Here is a 12,363-nt window from a genome sequence, read left to right on the forward strand (position 1 = left end):
AGGAACATTTTACATCTGGCTAGAAATGTAATAAGGAAATGATCTCAACAGAGAAATGTCCTCATGTGTGCTACCTATATCCCACCAATAGAATCCCCATACTTTAACGATGACAGCTTCTCCATCCTAGAGGGAGAGATCAACCATTTCCAGGCCCAGGGACATGTACTAGTCTGTGGCGACCTAAATGCCAGAACTGGACAAGAACCTGACACTCTCAGCCCACAGGGGGACAAACACCTACCTGGAGGTGACAGTATTCCCTCCCAAATATGCCCCCCTAGACACAACTATGACAAAATAACAAAATGGGTCCCAACTCCTGCAGCTTGGTCGTATGCTGGGTCTGTACATAGTCAATGTTAGGCTTCGAGGAGACTCCTATGGTAGGTACACCTACAGCACATCCCTTGGCAGTAGTGCTGTAGATTACTTTATCACTTAACTCAGCCCAGAATCTCTCAGAGCGTTCAGTCAGCCGACTAACACCCCTATCAAATCACAGCAAAATCACAGTCTACCTGAACAGAGCAATACTCAATCATGATGAGCCAAAGGAACTGCACAATATTAAGAAATAACTAAGGAAAGTAGTGTAGAAACCTACCAAAAAAACATTAGGCAACAACAAATTAAATCCCCTTTAGATACCTTCCTGGACAAAAGGTTAGAAGGCAAGAAGACTGGGAATATGGAAGAATACAAACAGTGTAGTTATTCCTCCCGCAAAGCAGTCAAGCAGGCTAAACGTCGGTGTAGTTGAGTCCCAGTTCAACGACTCAGACACGATACGTATATGGCAGGGTCTACAGACAATCATGGATTATAAAAGGAAAACCAGTCACGCCGCAGACACCGACGTCTTGCTTCCGGACAGGCTGAACACCTTCGCTCGCATTGAGGATAATACAGTGACTCCTCAGAACATGTGCAGACCAGCTGGCCAGTGTGTTTACAGACATATTCAATCTCTCCCTATCCCAGTCTGTTTTCCCCACATGCTTCAAGATGGCCATCATTGTCCCTGTACCTAAGAATGCAAAGGTTATTTAACTAAATGACTATCGCCCCGTAGCACTCACCTCTGTCATCATGAAGTGCTTTGAGAGACTAGTCAAGGATCATATCACCTCCACCTTACCTGCCACCCTAGACACACTTCAATTTGCTTACCGCCCCAATAGATCCCAATAGATCCACAGACGATGCAATCGCCACCACACTGCCCTGTCCCATCTGGACAAGAGGCATACCTATGTAAGAATGCTGTTCATTGACAAGCTCAGCATTCAACACCATAGTACTCTCCAAGCTCATCATCGGCCTTCCCTGTAGCTCAGTTGGTAGAGCATGGTGTTTACAATGCCAGGGTTGTGGGTTCGATTCCCACGGGGGGACCAGCACAGAAAAAAATGTATAAAATGTGTGAAATGTATGCATTCACTACTGTAAGTCGCTCTGGATAAGAGCGTCTGCTAAATGACTAAAATGTAAATGTAATCAAGCTCGAGGCCCTGGGTCTGAACCCCGCCCTGGGCAACTGGGTCCTGGACTTCCTAACAGGTTGCACCCAGGTGGTGAAGGTAGGAAACAACACCTCTTTGCTGATCCACAACACTAGGGGCCCCACAAGGGTGCGTGCTCAGTCCCCTCCTGTTCACCCATGACTGCGTGACCATGCAGAAGGTGGAAAGCTTCAAGTTCCTCGGTGTACACATCATTGGCAATCTGAAATGGTCCACCCACACAGACAGTGTGGTGAAGAAGGCGCAACAGTGCCTCTTCTACCTCAGGAGGCTAAAGAAATTTGGCTTAAAACCTTCACAAACTTTTACAGATGCTCAATAGAGAGCATCCTGTCGGGCTGTATCACCGCCTGGTACGGCAACTGCACCACCCTTCCGCAAAGCTCTCCAGAGGGTGGTGCGGTCTGCCCAACGCATTACCGGGGTCAAACTTCCCGCCCTCATGAACACCTACAGCACCCGATGCCATAGGAAGGCCAAAAAGATAATCAACAACATCAACCACCGGAGCCACTGCCTGTTCACCCCGCTATCATCCAGAAGGCGAGGTCAGTACAGGTGCATCAAAGCTGGGACCGAGAGATAGAAAAACAGTTTCTATCTCAAGGCGATCAGACTGCTAAACAGCCATCACTAGCACATCAGAGGTGGTTGCCTACAGACATAGATTAGGAATCACTGGCCACTTTTAGAAATGGATCTCTAGCCACTTTAATAATGTCTCCGTCTCTAGCATAATCTCATATGTATAAACTGCAATCCACACTATTCTACAGTATCTTAGTCACTTTTAAATTGTGTTTACATATTGTATCAGCCATTTCATATGCATATACTGTATTGCATTCTATACTAAACCACTGACTGTTAAACAGCCATCTCCAGCACATCAGAGGCTGCTGCCTATAGACAGATTAGGAATCACTGGCCACTTTAAGGAAATGAAACATTAGCCACTTTAATAATGTCTCCGTATCTTGCATGACTCATCTCATATGTATAAACTGTACTCTATACTATTCTACGGTATCTTAGTCACTTTAATTGTGTGTAAATATTGCATCACCCATCTCGTATGTATATACTGTATTTTATACTATGCCACTGTGCTTAGTCCAATGCCGCTCTGACATATACAGTTGAAGTCGTTTTTCAACCATTAAAACTCGTTTTAATGGTCATTAAAACTTGTTTTTCAACCACTCCACAAATTTCTTGTTAACAAACTATAGTTTTGGCAAGTCGGTTAGGACATCTACTTTGTGCATGACACAAGTAATTTTTCCAACAATTGTTTACAGACAGATTATTTCACTTATAATTCACTGTATCACAATTCCAGTGGGTCAGAAGTTTACATACACTAAGTTGACTGTGTCTTTAAACAGCTTGGAAAATTCCAGAACATGATGTCATGGCTTTAGAAGCTTCTGATAGGCTAATTTACATAATTTGAGTCAATTGGAGGTGTACCTGTGGATGTATTTCAAGGCCTACCTTCAAACTCAGTGCCTGTTTGCTTGACATCATGGGAAAATAAAAATAAATCAACCAAGGCATCAGGAAAAAAATTGTAGACCTCCACAAGTCTGGTTCATCCTTGGGAGCAATTTCCAAACGCCTGAAGGTACCACGTTCATCTGTACAACAATAGTACACAAGTATAAACACCATGTGACCACGCAGACGTCATACCGCTCAGGAAGGAGACACGTTCTTTTTCCTAGAGATGAACGTACTTTGGTGTGAAAAGTGCAAATCTATCCCAGAACAACAGCAAAGGACCTTGTGAAGATGCTGGAGGAAACAGGAACAAAAGTATCTATATCCATAGTAAAACGAGTCCTATATCGACATAACCTGAAAGGCCGCTCAGAAAGGAAGAAACCACTGCTCCAAAACCGCCATAAAAAAGCCAGACTACGGTTTGCAACTGCACACAGGGACAAAGATCGTACTTTTTGGAGAAATGTCCTCTGGTCTGATGAAACAATAATAGAACTGTTCAGCCATAATGACCATCGTTATGTTTGGAGGAAAAAGGGGGAGGCTTGCAAGCCGAAGAACACCATCCCAACCGTGAAGCACGGGTTGGCAGCATCATGTTGTGGGGGTGCTTTGCTGCAGGAGGGACTGGTGCACTTCACAAAATAGATGGCATCATGAGGAACTAAAATTATGTGGATATATTGAAGCAACATCTCAAGACATCAGTCAGGAAGTTAAAGCTTGGTTGCAAATGGGTCTTCCAAATGGACAATGACCCCAAGCATACTTCCAAAGTTGTTGCAAAATGGCTTAAGGACAATAAAGTCAAGGTATTGGAGTGGCCATCACAAAGCCCTGACCTCAATACTATAGAAAATGTGTGTGCAGAACTGAAAAAGCGTGTGCGAGCAATGGGCCTACAAACCTGACTCAGTTACACCAGCTTGGTCAGGAGGAATGGGCCAAAATTCACCCAACTTATTGTGGGAAGCTTGTGGAAGGCTACCAGAAATGTTTGACCCAAGTTAAACAATTTAAAGGCAATGCTACCAAATACTAATTGATTGTATGTAAACTTCTGACCTACTGGGAATGTGATGAAAGAAATAAAAGCTGAAATAAACCATTCTGTCTACTATTATTCTGACATTTCACATTCTTAAAATAAAGTGGTGATCCTAACTGACCCAAGACATGGAATTTTTACTAGGATTAATTGTCAGGAATTGTGAAAAATGGAGTTTAAATGTATTTGGCTAAGGTGTATGTAAACTTCCGACACCCATGGCATAATTGTGTTAGTGTTTGCAACAATATATTGGATAATGGGCAACATACTGTATCTAAGAAATATTTTAAAACTTGAATAACTTTTGTCGGACTATTGCGCTTCATCAATGTCATTCAGTATAAAGCCATTTTAAAGCATATCACATGATGGTAATCATGTGACAGTGTGTGACATCACAAAGAAGACCCATTGAAGACCCTCTATCAACGTGATGAGGTGAGCAAATCTCTCTGAAATATTTGATTTCACCTTTTCACCCTCTAGTAACCTTTGTAACAAAAATGCATGTCCTTCAGTACAACACAGAAAACATAATTTGAATGTTATTATTTTATAAAAAGCTATATTAAATATGAAAAGTAAGGATAATCGTCATAGGTCAAGGTCATTACTTTATATAGGTGGCCAAGGAACTGCCTGTTAAATATGTTTATGTATGAAATCCATCAGTATCACGCTTTTGTTTTTCATCACAACAAAGGTTTCATGTTATACCACAATGTCACCTGTCATGTTGAATGACAGTAGCTTAGTTATCCCATGTTTTCACTAGTTTACAACATTTAATCATGGAATTTATATTTACTTGTATGAATACTGAATATTATAATTTTAAACTATTTTATGGCATTTTAAGGTATTTCAAGGCACATTATCTTTATACTGTCGATGCCGTTGTCCAATAAGGAGAGGGCTGCACGGCACAGACAAAAGATTAACGCAGATCCAGTTGCTAGGGAAGAAAGACTAGCCAGAAGAAAAGCAAGGTATTGTTTTCATGGTTTCATGCTACTGTCAGCAACAGAATAGGATATAATATAATATAAAGCTTGCACTATTAATATAAGTTGCACTATTACACTGTAGTTAATGTTTTATTGCACTGCAGTTAAGGTATAACTGATGGATTATATTAATTCATATAATATTACACACACACACACACACACAATTATGGATTAAAAATTGATTATGAATTAGTTAATAGCTGCTTCACATTTGGGGCTCTTAATGAAAAATCGAGACTGTACAAGTTTGAATTTAAGTAGTTTTATGGGGATTTTATGTAGCTATTTTGTGTAGGTATCTTGAAATTGCATTTGTGTACCTGCATTGAATAGAAATTTACCAGTTAGTGTAACAATGCATAATTACAACATTAACTATCATGTAATAATTGTATAATAATGCAACTTAAAGTGTTGCCGCAGGCTCAAATTATAGTAAAATGAAATAGTAAGAAAACATGTTTGAGAGAGAGAGGGAGTTGATTTAACTTTTAAACTTTGATTAGGTGTTATCATTGTATAGCCTACTATTAATAGACTACTAATAACATTTAATGGATGTGAATCCTATTCTGTGCCAGTGTCATAACTATTACATTTTCATTTTTTAGCTATCAGAGAAGAAAGAAGGATGTAAATCCTGATCATCCACCGATCCATAAAATGACACAATCTGATGCTGAAAAAAAGAGGAAAAATGTTGATTAAATCAGAGGAGGCGCCGTGAAAAATTCAAACGAATGTGGTGATGAACTTACCTCCAGTATCCACTGAAGTAAACTCTTTTGAGCAGCCCCCTGAACAACTTGTACAAGTACAACATGAACCTGCACCTCCAGAGCTGGTGCAACCATCTAAGTCCTTGACTCCAGAAGTAGAGCAATCCCTTGAGCCTCAATCTCAAACACTGGAGCAAACACTTACTTCCTCCACAAAAAGGTATCAAAGCGTTGCAAGCGGCTGCAAAAGGAAAAACTATGTAATGTCGTGATATTACTTTGAGAAAGATATCCACTATTTCGTGATGATTTTAAGCAAAACTACAGTTTTTTGCACAATGTTTATGGAATGTTTTTTAATTAATGCTTTGTTTGAAATGTTCAATGCTGATTTAATCCTATGTGAATTAAATTGTACCTCGTGTCAGTTAAACTATGTTGCATAGTAAAACCAATGTTCTTTATGCGTGTGGCGTATGGGTCATTTCTCTCTCTCTCTCTAGTATGGAAGTGATCTAAGTTCAGCTAGCCTGCACATTTTAAACATTTTATCCTGTTTTTTTACACAGTTTTATAACTTAAAAAATTGCTAAAAGAAAAATACTATTGCTGCTACTAATAATAGTTCATAGGATCATTATTGTTACTGCAGTTATTTCATAGGATCATTATATCATTATTGGAATCACATTTAATCAATATTTGTGGGCCGTAGTGATATGTGTCATTCAGGGTAACAAAATATTGTCATACAGTAGAACACTAGTTGTCAAGGATATCCTTGGTAGCAGGAAAGGAGCAGAGTCAAGTGCAGGAGACCGTATAAATAAGGTAGCCACAAGGCAGGGTGCGCAAAACACACGACAGGAGAACAGCTCCAAAATTCAAAACGCACGGGGCGCAGCCCGGCAATCCCAATGTCGGATCCAAAAGTACGCTGCGTAGTAAAAGCAACGCAAAATACCAACTGCCACTCATACATGACATGAAATAATCCGCACAAATTCCCAAACAAAAAAGACAAACTAAATACCCCCCCACTAATGACTAACAAGGAACAGGTGCGGACCTAGACAGACAAAACCAAAAGACAGAAACATAGATCGGTGGCAGCTAGTAGACAGGCGACGACGAGCACCGCCCAACCGGGGAGGGGCACCACCTTCTGTGGACACTGTGACACCAGTATTTTATATTAAAATACAATAACTTTGTTTTGTTGACTCTGAGAGACAAAAACAAATCTTAAAGGATGAAGTGAAGATATTTTCATAGATATTTAAAAAAAATTCAGTGTAAGGCAGGAAGTCTTTGTAAAAAACGTCAACAAATTTAGAGTTGTACCCGTGGCACATCAAATATGTGGTATTCCAAATAAAATGTCATTTTTTCTGGGTAGTTATATTTATGCCAGTCTATGCATGGATATATAACCTTGTGATTATGAAAAATTGGCATACATTTTTTTAAAAATAATAATAATTACACTGAATGACATTTTACGAGGGTACATTCATATGAATCACAATAAAAATGAAATATTGGCTTTTTTCATGAATATAACATAAGGGCATAGGTGACACTCCAATGAACATAAAAAAGCCTTTTAGGGAATGGCTGTTTTATTTTTTTGCTACTGTCACAGGATCCAACGAAAGTGGCGCCCCTCCTCGGTCGGGCGGCGCTCGGCGGTCGTCGTCGCCGGCCTATTAGCTGCCACCGATCGTTGTTTCTGTGTCTTTTAGTTTTGTCTGTCTGTTCCGCACCTGTTTTGTGTCTGTCATTAGTGGGGGCTTATTTAATGTGTGTTTTCAGTTGGGATTTTGTGCGGGATTGTTTATTGTCCACTCAGGACGGTGGGAGGTATTTTGTGTACGTTGTGTTTTCCGACAGTTTTGTCAAAGGATTTACCGGGCTGCGCTCCTTGCCTTTTGTGCCGTGGAATATATTGTTTTTTCGTGTTTTACGTGAAAGTGTTTCTCCCAGGCAAACTTTGTGTAGCGCCCTGTGCTTTTCGGCCTTTGTGTGTGTCAGTTCATTAAAAGACACTCACCTCCAGCACCTCTGTCTCCTGCATCTGATTCCGCCTCTACACCAGTCCAAATCAGTCGTGACAGCTACTTTGAAAACCTTATACGTCTTTGACCCACAGACTCCAATTTCTTTACTTTATTTCTTGAACTGCACCCCCACGGGACGGTTAAGCTAACGTAGGCTAATGTGATTAGCATGAGGTTGTAAGTAACATGAACATTTCCCAGTACATAGACATATGTGATATGGGCAGAAAGCTTAAATTATTGTTAGTTTAACTACACTATCCAATTTACAGTAGCTATTACAGTGAAAGAATACCATGTTTGGTAGTGTTTGAAAAGAGTGCACAATTATGATCTTGAAAATGTATTAATAAACCAATTAGGCACATTTGGGCAGTCTTGATACAACATTTTGACAGATATGCAATGTTTCATTGGTCAGTCTAGAATGTTGCACATACACTGCTGCCATCTAGTGGCCAAAATCTAAATAGGGCCTGGGCTGGAATAATACATTATGGCCTTTCTCTTGCATTTCAAAGATGGTACAAAAAAATACAAAAAACTGCATGTTTTTTCTTTGTATTATCTTTTACCAGATCTAATGTGCTATATTCTCCTACATTAATTTCACATTTCCACAAATTTCAAAGTGTTTTCTTTCAAATGGTATCAAGAATACACATATACTTGCTTCAGGCAGTTAGATTTGGGTATGTCATTTTAGGCGGAAATTGAAAAAAAGGGTCAGATCATTAAGAGGTTAAGGGCTTATTAAGGGCTTGTAAGTAAGCATTTCACGGTAAGGGTACACATGTTGTATTCGGTACATGTGACAAATAACATTTGATGTGACTCAGTGAGCATTGCTATTGAGAAAGGTTGCCCTAGGCAGACCTGGCTCTCAAGAGAAGACAGGCTATGTGCACACTGCCCACAAAATGAGGAGGAAACTGAGCTGCACTTTCTAACCTCCTGCCAAATGTATGACCATATTAGAGACACATATTTCCCTCAGATTACACAGACACACAAAGAATTCAAAAACAAATCCAATTTTGATAATCTCCCTTATCTATTGGGTGAAATACCCACAGTGTGCAATCACAGCAGCAAGATGTGTGACCTGTTGCCACAAGAAAAGTGCAACCAGTGAAGAACAAACACCATTGTAAATACAACCTATATTTATTTATTTTCCCTTTTGTACATCGCTACAACACTGTACATTTGGAATGTCTTTATTCTTTTGGAACTTGTGTGAGTGTAATATTTACTGTTCACTTTTTATTATTTATCCATTTCACTTGCTTTGGCAATGTAAACATATTTCCCATGCTAATAAAGCCCCTTGAATAGAGAGAGAGAGAGAGAGAGAAGAGTCATATCAAATGTCTTACTTCAGACAGCATTTTGAAGCTCAGGGACCTAATTCAGAAACACATTCTGTGTTGTCCCAGGCTCAAATGCTACCGCAATTGACAGGTTGACAGAGAGCCGAGTGGTGGATGACATTATCCCATACCTATACATTGTCCCAAGGACATCATACCTATTTGTCCAAGGAACATTTTTTTATTTTTTTTATTTCACCTTTATTGAACCAGGTAGGCCAGTTGAGAACAAGTTCTCATTTACAACTGCGACCTGGCCAAGATAAAGCAAAGCAGTGCGACAAAAACAACAACACAGAGTTACACATGGGATAAACAAACCTACAGTCAATAACACAATAGAAACATCTATGTACAGTGTGTACAAATGTAGAAGAGTAGGAAGGTAAGGCAATAAATAGGCCATAGAGGTGAAATAATTACAATTTTGCATTAACACGAGTGATAGATGTGCAGATGATGATGTGCAAGTAGAGATACTGGGGTGCAAAAGAGCAAGAGGAACAAGAGGAACAATATGGGGATGAGGTAGTTGGGTGTGCTATTTACAGATTAGCTGTGTACAGGTACAGTGATCGGTAAGCTGCTCTGACAGCTGATGCTTAAAGTTAGAGAGGGAGATCTAAGACTCCAGCTTCAGCGATTTTTGCATTTCTTTCCAGTCATTGGCAGCAGAGAACTGGAAGGAAAGGCGGCCAAAAGAGGTGTTGGCTTTGGGGATGACCAGTTAGATATACCTGCTGGAGCGCGTGCTGCGGGTGAGTGTTGTTATCGTGACCAGTGAGCTGAGATAAGGCAGAGCTTTACCTAGCAAAGACTTATAGATGAGCTGGAGCCAGTGGGTTTTGCGACAAATATGTAACGAGGGCCAGCCGACGAGAGCATACAGGTCGCAGTGGTGGGTGGTATATGGGGCTTTGGTGACAAACGGATGGCACTGTGATAGACTGCATCCAGTTTGCTGAGTAGAGTGTTGGAGGCTGTTTTGTAAATAACAATGCCGAAGTCGAGGATCGGTAGGATATTCAGTTTTATGAGGGTATGTTTGGCAGCGAGAGTGAAGGAGGCTTTGTTGCGAAACAGGAAGCCGATTCTAGATTTAATTTTGGATTGGAGAAGTTTAATGTGAGTCTGGAAGGAGAGTTTACAGTCTAGCCAGACACCTAGGTACTTTGTAGTTGTCCACATATTCTAAGTCAGAACCATCCAGAGTAGTGATGCTAGTCGGGCGGGCGGTTATGCTATTGTTTAATACCTTGAGCGTGGCTGAGATGCACCCGTGACCAGCTCGGAAACCGGATTGCACAGCGGAGAAGGTACGGTGGGATTCGAAATGGTCAGTGATCTGTTTATTAACTTGGCTTTCGAAGACTTTAGAAAGGCAGGGCAGGATGGATATAGGTCTGTAACAGCTTGGGTCTAGAGTGTCACCTCCTTTGAAGAGGGGGATGACCGCGGCAGCTTTCCAATCTTTAGGGATCTCGGGTATGATACAAAAGAGGTGTTGAACAGACTGGTAATAGGGGTTGCAACAATGGCGGCGGATAATTTTAGAAAGAAAGGGTCCAGATTGTCTAGCCCAGCTAATTTGTACGGGTCCAGGTTTTGCAGCTCTTTCAGAACATCTGCTATCTGAATTTGGGTGAAGGAGAAGCTGGGGAGGCTTGGGCAAGTCGCTGCGGGGGGTGCGGAGCTGTTGGCCGGGGTTGGGGTAGCTGGGAGGAAAGCATGGCCAGCCGTAGAGAAATGCTTATTGAAATTCTTGATTATCGTGGATTTATCGGTGGTGACGACAGTGTTTCCTAGCCTCAGTGCAGTGGGCAGCTGGGAGGAGGTGCTCTTATTCTCCATGGACTTTACAGTGTCCCAAAACTTTTTGGAGTTAGAGCTACAGGATGCAAATTTCTATTTGAAAAAGCTAGCCTTTGCTTTCCTGACTGACTGCGTGTATTGGTTACTGACTTCCCTGAAAAGTTGCATATCGCAGGGACTATTCGATGCTACTGCAGTCCGCCACAGGATGTTTTTGTGCTGGTCGAGGTCAGTCAGGTCTAGAGTGAACCAAGGGCTATATCTGTTCTTAATTCTACATTTTTTGAATGGGGCATGCTTATTTAAGATGGTGAGGAAATTACTCCTCTACCGACGGGATGAGGTCAATATCCTTCCAGGATACCCGGGCCAGGTCGATTAGAAAGGCCTGCTCGCATTAGTGTTTTAGGGAGTGTTTGACAGTGATGAGGGGTGGTCGTTTGACCCATAGCGGATGCAGGCAATGAGGCAGTGATCGCTGAGATCCTGATTGAAAACAGCAGAGGTGTATTTGGAGGGCAAGTTGGTCAGGATAATGTCTATGAGGGTGCCCATGTTTACATTTTAGGGTTGTACCTGGTGTGTTCCTTGATAATTTGTGTAAGATTGAGGGCATCTAGCTTAGATTGTAGGATTGCCGGGGTGTTAAGCATATCCCAATTTAGGTCACCTAACAGAACAAACTCTGAAGATAGATGAGGGGAAATCAATTCACATATGGTGTCCAGGGCACAGCTGGGAGCTGAGGGAGATCTACTCACTACAATGAGAGACTTATGAGAGACTTATTTCAATGAGAGACTTAATGAGAGACTTATTTCTGGAGAGATTAATTTTTTAAATTAGAAGCTCGAACTGTTTGGGCATAGACCTGGAAAGTATGACAGAACTTTGCAGGCTATCTCTGCAGGAGATTGCAACTCCTCCCGCTTTGGTCGTTCTATCTTGATGGAAAATGTTGTAGTTGGGGATGGAAATCACCAATTTTTGGTGGCCTTCCTAAGCCAGGATTCAGGCATGGCAACGGCATCAGGGTTGGCGGAGTGTGCTAAAGTAGTGAGTAAAACAAACTTAGGGAGGAGGCTTCTGATGTTAACATGCATGAAACCAAGGCTTTTACGGTTACAGAAGTCAACAAATGAGAGCGCCTGGGGACACGCAGGGCCTGGGTTAACCTCCACATCACCCGAGGAACAGAGGAGGAGTAGGATGAGGGTATGGCTAAAGGTTATCAAAACTGTTGATGGCATTGAAGCTTGTTTGGAGGATTGTTAGCACAGTATCCAAAGAAGGGCCAGATGTATAC

At 41.3% G+C, this 12,363-nt stretch overlaps 1 long non-coding RNA gene across 1 annotated transcript; it reads left to right on the forward strand.

Moving 5' to 3' along the window:
• The first annotated feature begins 4,953 nt into the window (after positions 1 to 4,953).
• Positions 4,954 to 6,276, forward strand: LOC115202994 (uncharacterized). The gene is made up of 2 exons (XR_003880104.1): positions 4,954 to 5,072; positions 5,705 to 6,276. It is a non-coding gene; the product is annotated as an uncharacterized LOC115202994 (long non-coding RNA).
• Positions 6,277 to 12,363: the final 6,087 nt, after the last annotated feature.

Source organism: Salmo trutta, chromosome 1 (assembly GCF_901001165.1).
Source record: "Salmo trutta chromosome 1, fSalTru1.1, whole genome shotgun sequence".
Lineage (NCBI taxonomy): Eukaryota > Metazoa > Chordata > Actinopteri > Salmoniformes > Salmonidae > Salmo > Salmo trutta.